Below are 11,930 nucleotides of genomic sequence, written 5' to 3'. Positions count from 1 at the left end.
AAGAGGACCAAGTTACTCGATATAGTGCATTGAAAAGTTAAAAGTGCTCATCATAAACTTGCACAAGAAGCTCACTAAAATTGGCTATGTTTAACCTCAAACTTTATAAAATTTCTTTCTTAATTCATCCCTTGCCATTGTAATGACACCTCATGGAAACACGGAAACATAATAAGATGACCAAGTTAATGGCTATAGTGCATTCAAAAGTTGAAAGTGCCCATCATAAACTTGCACAAGGAGTTACTGAAATTGGCTATGTTCCTCATAAACTTCATAAATTTTCTTCCTAATTTATTCCTTAACATTGTAACTTGCCACTGTAAAAATTTGTGAAAACATGAAAACATAATTTATCCCTTACCATTGTAACTTGCCACTGTAAAAACTTGTGAAAACAAGAAAACATAATAAGAACCAGCTTGTGCCTTCCCATTAAGCCCACAAAAAAGTTATAACCTCATCTTTCTTTTTGAGATGTTTGTTTGTTACATTCTACTTGTTTAAGTATATTTGTAATTATCTAGTAGGTTTGCTGATCTAATTGCATTGTAAATCATATGTGAAACCCTGTATAAAAACAGTTGTTATACATTACATAACATAACAATAAGAAAGAAAACTTTATTCCGAATACACGTGGGAATAGTAATTGAAATCAAAGAATTCGAGGTTGGGAAGCAACCTTTTAATGGAATAATGACGGATTAGATTACTGCTCCCAATTAAAAATCATTACTTTGCCCCCACGGTTAAAGAATCAACAATGTAATATGCAGTCGCAGATGATGAAATGGTGCATCCTGAATTGAACCCACTTCGTCATCTGCTAATGGATGAATTCATCGTAGCGGCTCATCTAAAGGATGCTTGGCTCTCTTCCAGAGTTCATCCTTTGGTTTTCAGAACACACAATACCACAAAGGCCAGTGTGAAGGTGCACATAACAGAATATAGCGTGAATGTCCCTGCAACAATAAGACGGTAATAATGGAACTTCAGAAAACTGTTCATAATGAGCAATTATTTTCTCATTTTTTGACAATATGTTTTCTAGCCTACTCTAGAGTAAAAATGGTTCGCAAGATCTATCAAATGGATATAGGTGTCTCATTTCATAGTCCACATTCTTGCTGCAATCTATTTTCAGATCTACAAACGGGGCATACATTCCTTACCCCTGCTGGATTTGAACATGCTACCTCTCTTTCAAGGATATATTTTTACTTGTTTAAAGATTAAAAATTTTCCCACACAAATAGGCCAGACAAGGCTAATAGACATTTTAGAACTCAGCCTAGTTCCAATCTTCCAACATTTAGTATCAGGGGACATGGCATGCCCTGAAGGCTTAATGTACCAATATAGGAATCTAGGAGAGACCAAAAATATTGTCGTCTGGTCTAATTTCTTTACTAAAAGTGTATACCATATAGAGAAGCGGTGCACATTCCATCATGTTTGTTATAGCGAAACTCTTCCATTTGGCAATGATTTAGTGGGCAATTTTGGTATGCTTAAGTGATGCACAGCTTAAGGCTAAAAGCTCACCAGCATAGCTCCATTGCATTAGTAAATTGATAGTCATTGTCACCACCCATGATGTCATCCAATTTGCCAGGGTTGCTACACTGCCAGCAAGACCCTTGACATTGAGTGGAAGTATCTACAGTAGCATAGGAAGAGTTAGATAATAGAGACACGGATTATTAGTAGCATCACTTTAAGTGATTAAAGGACCAGGAGATTCTTCCCGGTGTTTCTGTAAAGGGTGCAATAATGTGACCTAGTCAATGTTACAAGTGTGTTACCTCAGACATGATAATCCATGGGATGGCACCCATACCAAGTGAGAAGGAAACGATGAAAATCTGTAATCAAATCAGCAAACAGCAAATGATATATATCAATATGACAAGAGAACGGTGTGACAGAGAATGTCTAGTTAATGCATAGAAGTTTTGGTATGTGTTACAAATCCTAAGAGCTATGTTACTCGAGCGTTCTACCATTTTTTATTTTTATATTCATATTTGAGTTTTCATTCCCAACTTACCAGCAAACTTGTTAAAGATAATACACTGAAGAATGTTTCATATTGAGAAGCTCCTTCCATATGGCTCTGCAATAAGAGCAAACTAGAAATTAGCTTTGGACAGCCAAGAAATTCCATACCATCAGGCACCAAATAACACCACCAAATAAGTGTTCAGTAGAAAGTGAAGGCGTGTTTTTCATAGAGCTTCAAATCAACTATTAGGCTTTTTAGAGATGCTGCATTCAAGTAAGATGAGAGACCAAGAAGGAAACAACATATGGCTTTTAGTGACACTACCTTCAAGTAAAATGAGAGGCCAACAAGAAAATGACATATGGCCATGCCTCCTGATGAGACCTATTGACAAAACAATAAAACATGTTAGTTCTCTCCACCATTGAATCTACGCTCCCAAATGACACAATACAAAATCGTGATAACTGCAAGGTTTTTCTCACCATAACGAGAAGATGTCGACCAGCTTTGTCCATTAGGCATACAATAAGCCCAGTCGTGAGCACCTGTAACATTATCCTTTATTCATAAGCAACATGAGACTAAATCATGAAAGACAAATTCATGCAGGACTTCAAGAAAATAACTAAACCTGAATGGTACCAAGTCCAAGTGATGCAACACTAGCAGATGAAATCCCTGCAAATTTGTGGATAGCACAAATTGTAGCTCAGTGCTTTGTTTAAGAAACAAGATTGACATAGACATTATGAACTAAAAATCACTTCCAACAACCTTTTATATCGTTGACTTTAAATTTCTAAGATAATTCTCTGCTGCCAAAGGCTATTGCAAAGCATGCTACAGATTCCATAGTTTATAATATGATAAAATTGAACATGAATAAAGACATGATATAGAACCTCAACTTTAGATACCTATAGGCTAGAACTCACCAGCAGATTTGAAAATGGAAGTGCTGTAAAACATAATACCATTAACTCCACTTAATTGCTGCAAAAGTAGCAGCCCAATACCAATCTACAGTCTCCCATTTCAAGACAATATCAGCATACAAAATTGTGAGTTGTGTCCATTTTGGAAGAATGAAGTAGTTGTTGACTGATAAAACTACTTGTGTAAATTGGCCAAATGGGGAAATCTTAAGATGTAACTTACAGTGAGAGGAAGGGCATATCTCCATTCAAAGATCTCACAGAATTTGATTCTACTTTGCTGACTATTCATCTCCATGACGCTCTGGACCTCGGAATATTTCCATTAGTTAGACAAGCTTCTACCATTACAAAGGTGATGTTAACTAATAGACAATTAAATCCCATTCACAATAGGAAAAGCTTAAAAAACAAGAAAAATCTATACAAAAGTAGATGACTCCTCAAACTGGTAAAATATTGAAAACACACTAAGAAGTTTGATGATGCAATTAATGGAACAGGCAAAAAAATGCAGTTCATTTTGGAGAAATTGTAGCACCTTGATTTCAACTGCTTCAAGGGAGACATCAATATCAGATCCTCGGAGTGCTTGTAGTGAAGCTTCAAAACTATCATTACCAACTTTTGCCTGCACTCAAGTAATCATAAATTTGCCAAATAAGTTTCTTTGTATAGTATATGTCATTTTAAAATTGTTAGCGATAATTGAATAATATCATTTCAAAATGTATCTGTATGTGAAATATGCTCACCAGCCATCTTGGGGATTCTGGTATGAAGAAGAGGCCGAATACCAAAAGGGCACAAGGGATCATACCTGCCCAGCTAAAGTTGTCAACCTATCATTTCTTTCATAAAAGTTAAAAATCTAATTTATTTTTTTAAATTCACCCAGAAAAAGCATAATAAAAGGTACCTGCAACTGCAAGAGGACGCCATGAAAGGAACAGTCCAAATAGATATGCCAGCATAATACCAATTGTCACATAAAGCTGTTGAAAAATCAATTAAGTATAAGATTCAAAATTGTATCAAATTACACTATATATTAGGACTATTATCATGATTAATATACGAAAGAATTTTGAGTTTACAAAACAGACCTGATTTACTACCCCAAGACCTCCTCGCAAATGCTTTGGTGCAATCTCAGATATGTATACTGGTACCTAAAAGAACCATGATATAGTTAGATTCATAGCTGTCCACGTACCTTTATGCTCTTTAATTTATTAAGTTTAATAATTTATGCCATAAAAATGACGACAATAGGCTTGTTCTAGATTGTGAAAAAAAATTGACTTACAGTGAATGAGATGACTCCCACTCCAAAGCCTGTGAGCACTCTTCCCAAGTACAAAAATGAAGAATCCTATAACCATAGGGTGATGACATCAAAAAGAGGAATTTCCTTATGCTCGAAAGGAAAATCACTATCAAACTTCTTATTCGTTTAGCTATCATTTTATCAAAGGAAAATTAGCTTGCCTTGGCAAAAGAAATAGCAAGCCACCCAAGAATGTTGGGAATGGAAGCTACTAGTAATACCTGCATGCAAACAAAGAAGAGGTTATGCAAATCTAAATGTGTGTTAATTTCACTCATCTTTAAAGACTGGGTACAAAAAAGAATTTATATGACCATCGTTGCTACCAGTAATACAAAACAAAATCTTGCAATGTATCCCTTTAGCAGTAGCATATTAGGTCTAACATATAAATTTATTTTAGTAAAGAAAGAAAAACATTGAAGGCACTTACCCCTTTCCATCCAATATAATCAGCAACTTGTCCACTAATTATTGCACCCACCATGGCTCCAACATTAGTTAAAGATCCAAATAAGGAGAACTGACAGAAACAACAAGACTATATTAGGATCTACCACATAAACTATATTATATCCTGTTGCAAAAATGCATTCATCAAATAACAGTACCTGGGAAACAGTTAACCCAAGATCATTGATGATCCCACTTTGTGTGGGCGAAGAGTATCCAATCTGCAATAATGTTGCTGTCAGAAACTTCCTTTTTTTATTCAGGTCGCCTCTTGTAATGGACACATGGATTAAAAATCAATCTATTCAAATAAGAAACTATAACTTACACAGAAACCAAACTGTACAGGCCCCAGGGAAACTATTAATGTACATAATATTGTAGTTATAACACTTCCACAGAAGATTTCAACATTATCTGCCTTTCTAGCACCTTTACCGCCATGAGGACCAGATTTGGATATGGTTAGACGTGTGCTTCCTTTCTCTAAGAGAGCCTTTTTAATATCTCCATTGCCACCCATGCTTCCCTTTTCCAAATCATCCATGTACCCCATTGTTTTTACAGGGTAAAATCCCCAGTGACCAAATTTTCTGCAAACTTACAGGCTTGCACAACCAAAATCCTGCTGGCAAAATATTCAGCGCTCCCCTCAGGACTCGTGACAAGGGCTTAACTACCTCTTGTGTACCATAAGTTGAGTAGTTGTATTGGGCACTGACAGATCGATCTTTTGGTGCAACGGCAACTCCACTCTAACAAGTGGTCCAAGTTTGAATCCTTAGATTGTCGGGTAATGCTTAGGTAACGTTGAGGGGAGATTGTTGGCAAAATGTCCAGCACTCCCCTCTATAAGTTGAGTGGTTGTATCGGACACTGATAGATCAGTCTTTTGGTACAATGGCAACCCCACTAACAAATCCAAGTTCACTCTTTCAATAATGCTTACAATTCCAACATAGAATGATGAGATCTGTCACTGCCAAAAAGGAGGATAATAAAAATTAAAGCATAAGCAAGCATAGGATAAATCCAATGTATATTCAAGAAAAATATTTATGGAGGTCATATGAAAAAAAAACACACCATTAATATCATAAAATGATTAAAAGATTTACCGACCAGATGCATTTTTAAATCTAATAAGTTACCTGTAACATATATCAGGAATTTGTTAACCCCTTCATCAAGCAGAAACATATATAACTCTTCTCAACTAATATAGCAGAAATTAGGAAAATCAAGATACTCCAAGGACCAAGAATAATGTATAACCAGCATCAGAAGGACCAAATGAGCACATCTCCTGCTAAAGTTTGTGATCCTTAAGGAAAAGTCCAATTTGGAACAAGCTACGGTAAACCCAAACATAGTGGCAATCATCCATTTTAATTTCTAAAAATGGTAATTCCGTCAACTAGGTAGACGCTTCCTATTTGAAATATATAACTCCATCCAAAAAATTCCCACAAGCAAAACAATCCAAAACTCCTAAAACATGATATGTCTAGAACTTTTACAAAGATGGAATATATTACTAACAGTTGCAAACAATTATTCATTATAAGTGATATCAGATTTCCACAATCCATGACAATGAATTCTTACTTCTAGGTTCGATTGAAACAGTCTTTTACCATCAATGTTTTGGATCATACTACAATGGAATATATTACTAACAGTTCCAAACAAGTATTCATTATAAGTGATATCATATTTCCACAATCCATGACAATGAATTCTTACTTCTAGATTCGATTGAAAAAGTCTTTTACCTTCAATGTTTTGGATCATACTACATCCTTATGATGGATCATGTATTCATTATAATCGATTCCTTTACGAAACCTATTATACTAGTTTGGCCAACTCTATTAGTGGCTCAACAGCTTTAGGTATAAAGAAGACACCACATACCAGTACCCAACCACAAGGATACTGACAAAGGCTCCTCTTAGCCTGTGACCGTTTTCTAGATTACATATTTGTGCTATGTCCGAAAGGTTTTTCTATTTTTTCTTGCGTTTCCTAGATAGCTCATTGGAAAGGATACCTCTTCTCTGTTCTAAGATAAATCCATTAATAGTCCATTGGGCTCTTTTTGATCATTCATTGAAATCAATAGAAGCCCGCCCTACCTTTCTTCTCCATGCGTTAGAGTTTAAGTTGCTCTGTAAAAACTATCCTTAGAAACAAAACATTAATGGTCAAATCGAATTTCTTTTCCGACAAAGGGCAGTTCCAATAATTGAAGACACGGATGCCTAAAAGTGACCACACAAAATAAATTCAACTACACCCAGATGATTGTTATAGAGAGTCAAATCCAGAGCTTCATTAAATTTTTCCTAATGGCTTCTCCTTTGCAACAATTTCATAGGCATCTTGACACAAGCACCAAAGCTACCACTCCTGCAATAACACTAGTTTCCAATAGATACAGGGAGTTTTCTTCAAAAGAACATCTATTTCAATTATTCGTGAAGCCCTGCAATGGCGCAACCTTTGAACGGAAGGGATGAGTTTTGCATTGAAAACACACCAGCAAGAACCCAAACAATTGAAACACCACAAACTCTGAATTCTAAATTTGTTGAAGCTATACGGTCTCTCACGTGACCAAATTTCAGACACCGAGATCCACAAAACAAATCAACATTACCAAACAAGGCCAGCATAAGTCTATAATCAAAAAATTCTCAATTGTAACAATCTTTTGATTTAGAGTTGCAGGCTACGCACCAGCAATATGGTTGTTTGACAGAATAACAGCTGCTGCTTTGACAATTCTGAAATTGAAGAAAATGGTTGCTGCTGCTTTGACAATCCTGAATGTAGAGCTAGAAATTCAGTAGGAGGGGAAATAAAATTGCTGATCTTAATGAAAAAAATATAGATAATTTATGCATTGATGAGACTCAAGACAAATGGAGTGAGATGAGACAGATGGCATTCCAAAATGGAGGCTTTAATAATGGAATGCAAGAACATAGGAACAAACTTTCTCTGTGTTTCAGGATAAGGATGATTAGGTTTGCTGAACCATGTCATGAATGTCATACATCATGGTAATGCAGGATGCTTCTCGCTCAATGATGATACAAAAGTTCCCTCGTGTTTTCCGTTGGCCGAATTTTGAGATTTTTTAAATGAAGATTTGAGTCCAATTTGTAGATTCTTGAAGAATAATTTTGGAGGGAATTTTTTAACTATTAAATGTCGTCAATTTCTAAAATTGTAGGAGTTTTTGGATAAATAGTTTGCGTGAAAAAATGTCTCCATCCTAAGGTAGGATTGTTTAGAAGTAATGGTTGGAACTTGGAGGACAGAATAACATGATCGTTATGGGATAAGGAAATTTCATCAATAAATGTTTTTTTTATTTCTTTTTAATTTTAAATATTATATTAAATAATAGGATAAAGATCACTGTCATTGCTAAATATCACTTACCTTTTAAGTTTTATTGTGGGGACACTCTCTTGATATATAGTACTTTTGCACTTTTTTTAAGGGAATTGTTAAATTACACTAGTACAAGATTAAAGGGATAAGTCAATAGAAAACTATAGTTTGAATATAAATATAAATTTTCAGAAAAATAAGATTTAATATAAAAAACATTCTTTTATGGTAATCAAAATATTAATAAAATAAGGTTTGTTTAAGGGAATTTCATCAATAAATGTTTTTGTTAATTTACTTTTATTTTTAAATATTATATTAAATAATAGGATAAAGATCATTGTCATTGGTGAATATCACTTATCTTTTAAATTTTATTGTGGGGACACTCTTCATATATAGCACTTTTGCACTTTTTTTGATAAGGGAATTGTTAAATTATACTAGAACAAGATTAAAGAGATAAGTCAATAGAAAAATATAGTTTGAATCTAAATATAAATTTTTAGAAAAATAAGATTTAATTTTTTAAAAATTATGGTAATTAAAATATTAATAAAATAAGGTTTGTTTAAGGGCTCCTAAGGGTTGATTCTTGTGATGGGGGCGATGATGATGCTCATGTTCTTTTAGAGAATCTTCTTGTGTCATGATGATGATGCTCATGTTATGATGATGCTCATATTCTCCTTGATGTAGAGGAGAATATTCTATTCATAGGAGCAAAATTTCTTCCGGATGGAACCAAGAATGTTGCAAAGTGTCAAGCTACCATCTTTTCTATCCAAGTGGCAAAGTGTAATAGTTTCAAGAAAATGCATATATAGCGTGACTCTCAAGTCATAGTCACTGGTATTGTGAAGGTAAGATGGAAACATGGTTTCTTCACAAACATATTTGTTGCATTGAAAGGTTATTGGATAGTTTCAAAGATTTCAAAATCTCACAAACATTATGCAAAGGAAATCAAATTGCAAAACGACAAACTTAGGGTCCGTTTGGTGAGCGAAATAGGAATATGTATTCCGGAATAGAATGCATTCCTGTTCTCTGTTTGGTTCAGCCAATATTTGATAAAAATTTGCGGACCCAAAAATTAATGTTTTCTAAAATTTTAAAAAATAGAATAGGAATACATATTCCAATAATAGCTATTTTGGTGGAATTGCAAAACCCCATTTTTGGGCCAAAAATGGAATATGTATTCCATTTTTACTTCGTATTCCAATCTCATTTTGGTGCATCCAAACAAGGAATTCAAATTTTTTGGAATACGTATTCCTATTCCGCTCATCAAACGGGCCCTTATGAGTTAGGATGATATCTAGCTAAAACATTACACACTAAGGGAAGAATTAAGTTTCGGAAAAAAAAAGTCAACTTTGACTATTTAACACTTTTGATCTAAGAATTAAACTTAGTGTGTGATATTTAAGCCATTCCAACTCAGAAACAACTGAGGAATTCACCCACTTTTCATGGGTTGGCTTTATCCCTACATTTAGGCGGATGAATTGATTATAATGAATGGTACTCATTAAATGGAAAATGGATGCAATGAGGCCAGGAAATGCTCAGGGGTGGTTCTGTTGGAATATTAATTGTGCTTGGTTGTTTCTCCCTGGAGCCAAACACCCACCTACCACCTTGAACGTTCAGAAAATTTATTACGGGCAAGTGAGATTTTGAAATCGAAAATGAGAGGGAAAATAATTTTGCTGAAGACAAAAGGAATGTTTTATCATTCATTTCGATCAGTTAGTTAAGAAAGAGAAAGAGCTCAGAAGTTGCAAAGAAGAAAGAAGGAAAAGTGATCAGCAGATCCATTGGTGCAGAGACAGGAGGAAGTGTTATTCATCCCTGTAGTAATACGTGCTCCTTTGTGTCATTCTGTAAGTTTATAGCTTATTATTTTTCATTTGTCCTATTGAAGTAGTGATTGCTCCAGGCGTTTTTGTATGTAGCCATTAGAGCTGCAAGTTTAATGTTTAAAGTTTGAAGCCTGAAGTTTTTGAAGTTTTAAAATTTTAGGGTTATTTTTAGGGTTTTCTGGTTGAAGCCGAATGCTCCCAGATTTGTAATAGTTTGAATTAGATTTGAATAGAAAGTAAGTAGGCATACTTGAATCCATTATTGTCCTTCTTCTATTCATTGCATTTTGGAAAGTTTATTTGGAAGTTTCAGGCTTTGAGTTTCTAGTTTTAATGGTGAAATCATTCACCCTGGAAGTCTATCACTCGGTTTGCTCTTTAGCTTGAGTTTTAATTTTATAGACATTACCGAGTTCAATCAGTGCCTTCATCTACCGGGCTCCTCTCTGCAGTGTCTACCAAGTTCACTCGGTGTCTTCATCTACCGAGCTCCACTCTCTTGTGGCTACCGAGTTCACTCGGTAATCGCTTTACCTACCGAGTTCACTCGGTAATTATACCCTCTTTGGTTACCAAGTTGTGAGCTCTTCATTTACCGAGCTCACTTGGTATCCTTTGGTTACTGAGTTGTGTGTTTACTGAGCTCACTCGGTAACCTCTCCTGCCACCTATTTTTCTTTGGTTACCGAGCAAAATTTATCACTCGGTAATAGTTGTTCCGGAGAAAATCTTAGGATTAGGTTATTTTTTGTGATTGAATTTTTTTAAAATATTTTCTCACATGGTATCAGAGCTTTGAGGCCCCATATCCAAAGTGAGTTAGGGCATTTGTTGTCTTGGGATATTTATCATGGAAGGAGATGCAGGAAAGATTTGGCAGCAACCACCATCATTTAATGGACAGAATTATGATACATTTGCAAAGAAGATGAAAACCATTATGGTTGCAAATGATTTGTGGGAGTTTGTGGTCAATGGATTCAATGATGTGACTGATCCAACTCAGTATGCTGCCCTCACAAATGCACAGAAGACTCATTTGAAAGAGTCAAGGAGGCAAGATGCAAAGGCATTAAGTTTGATTGAAGTAGTAATGATAGAGATAGTATTCCCAAAGATTGCAGCAGCAAATTATGCAAAGGAAGCATGGGATATCCTTGAGATGAACTTCAAGGGGATTGATAAAGTTCGTACAGTAAAGCTATAGAACATTAGGGGGGAGTTTGAGAATCTTCAGATGAAGGAAAATGAATCAGTTGCTGACTTCAGTTCAAGAACCTCCAATGTAATTAACCAACTAAAGTCAAATGGAGAAGACTATCAAGAGCAGAGGATAGTGGAAAATATATTGAGGAGTTTACCTCATAAATATGACCATTTGGTCATGACAATAGAAGAGGCAAAAGACCTCACTACTTTGACAATGGATGAGTTGATGGGTTCTCTTCAAACCCATGAGTATAGGATCAATAGATCCACATCTTCTTCTACCCAAGAGAAAGAATTCAAAGCTCAATCAAATCCAAGAGGAAGGGGGAGAGGAAGAAATGGCTCAGACAGAAACTCTAGAGGCAGAGGCTGAGGTAATGGAGGACAAAGAAATGCTGCAGTAGAAAGCTCAGGAAGAGCAGATGGAGCAAGTAGTTCACAAAATACTTCAAGAGGAGGTAAGAAAAAATACAACTCAAATAAGAGTAATGTAGAATGCTACTACTGTCATAAATATGGGCATTATGCAAATGAATGATGGAAGAAGTAGAAAGATCAGTCAGGACAAGCAAATGTGGCTGATGTGAATATGGGAAGTGAAAACACTGCCTTCATCATGTGTAATGTTGCTGAAGAAGGAAGCCCTAAGGTTTGGTACCTTGACAGTGGATGTAGCAACCACATGAGTGGTAATGAAACCTTGTTTTCATTTA

General features: G+C 35.3%; 1 pseudogene; it reads right to left on the bottom strand.

The window, feature by feature from the left end:
- Window positions 1-748: 748 nt before the first annotated feature.
- LOC149562469 (sugar transporter ERD6-like 4) lies at window positions 749-5,449 on the bottom strand (annotated as a pseudogene).
- Between the last annotated feature and the right edge of the window lie 6,481 nt (window positions 5,450-11,930).

This window comes from Cupressus sempervirens, chromosome 4, assembly GCF_028749045.1.
Source record: "Cupressus sempervirens isolate cs-2001-9-10 chromosome 4, ASM2874904v1, whole genome shotgun sequence".
NCBI classification, from domain to species: Eukaryota; Viridiplantae; Streptophyta; class Pinopsida; order Cupressales; family Cupressaceae; genus Cupressus; species Cupressus sempervirens.
The sequence above is the reverse complement of the archived record's forward strand: the minus strand, read 5'-3'. Positions and strand labels throughout refer to the sequence as shown.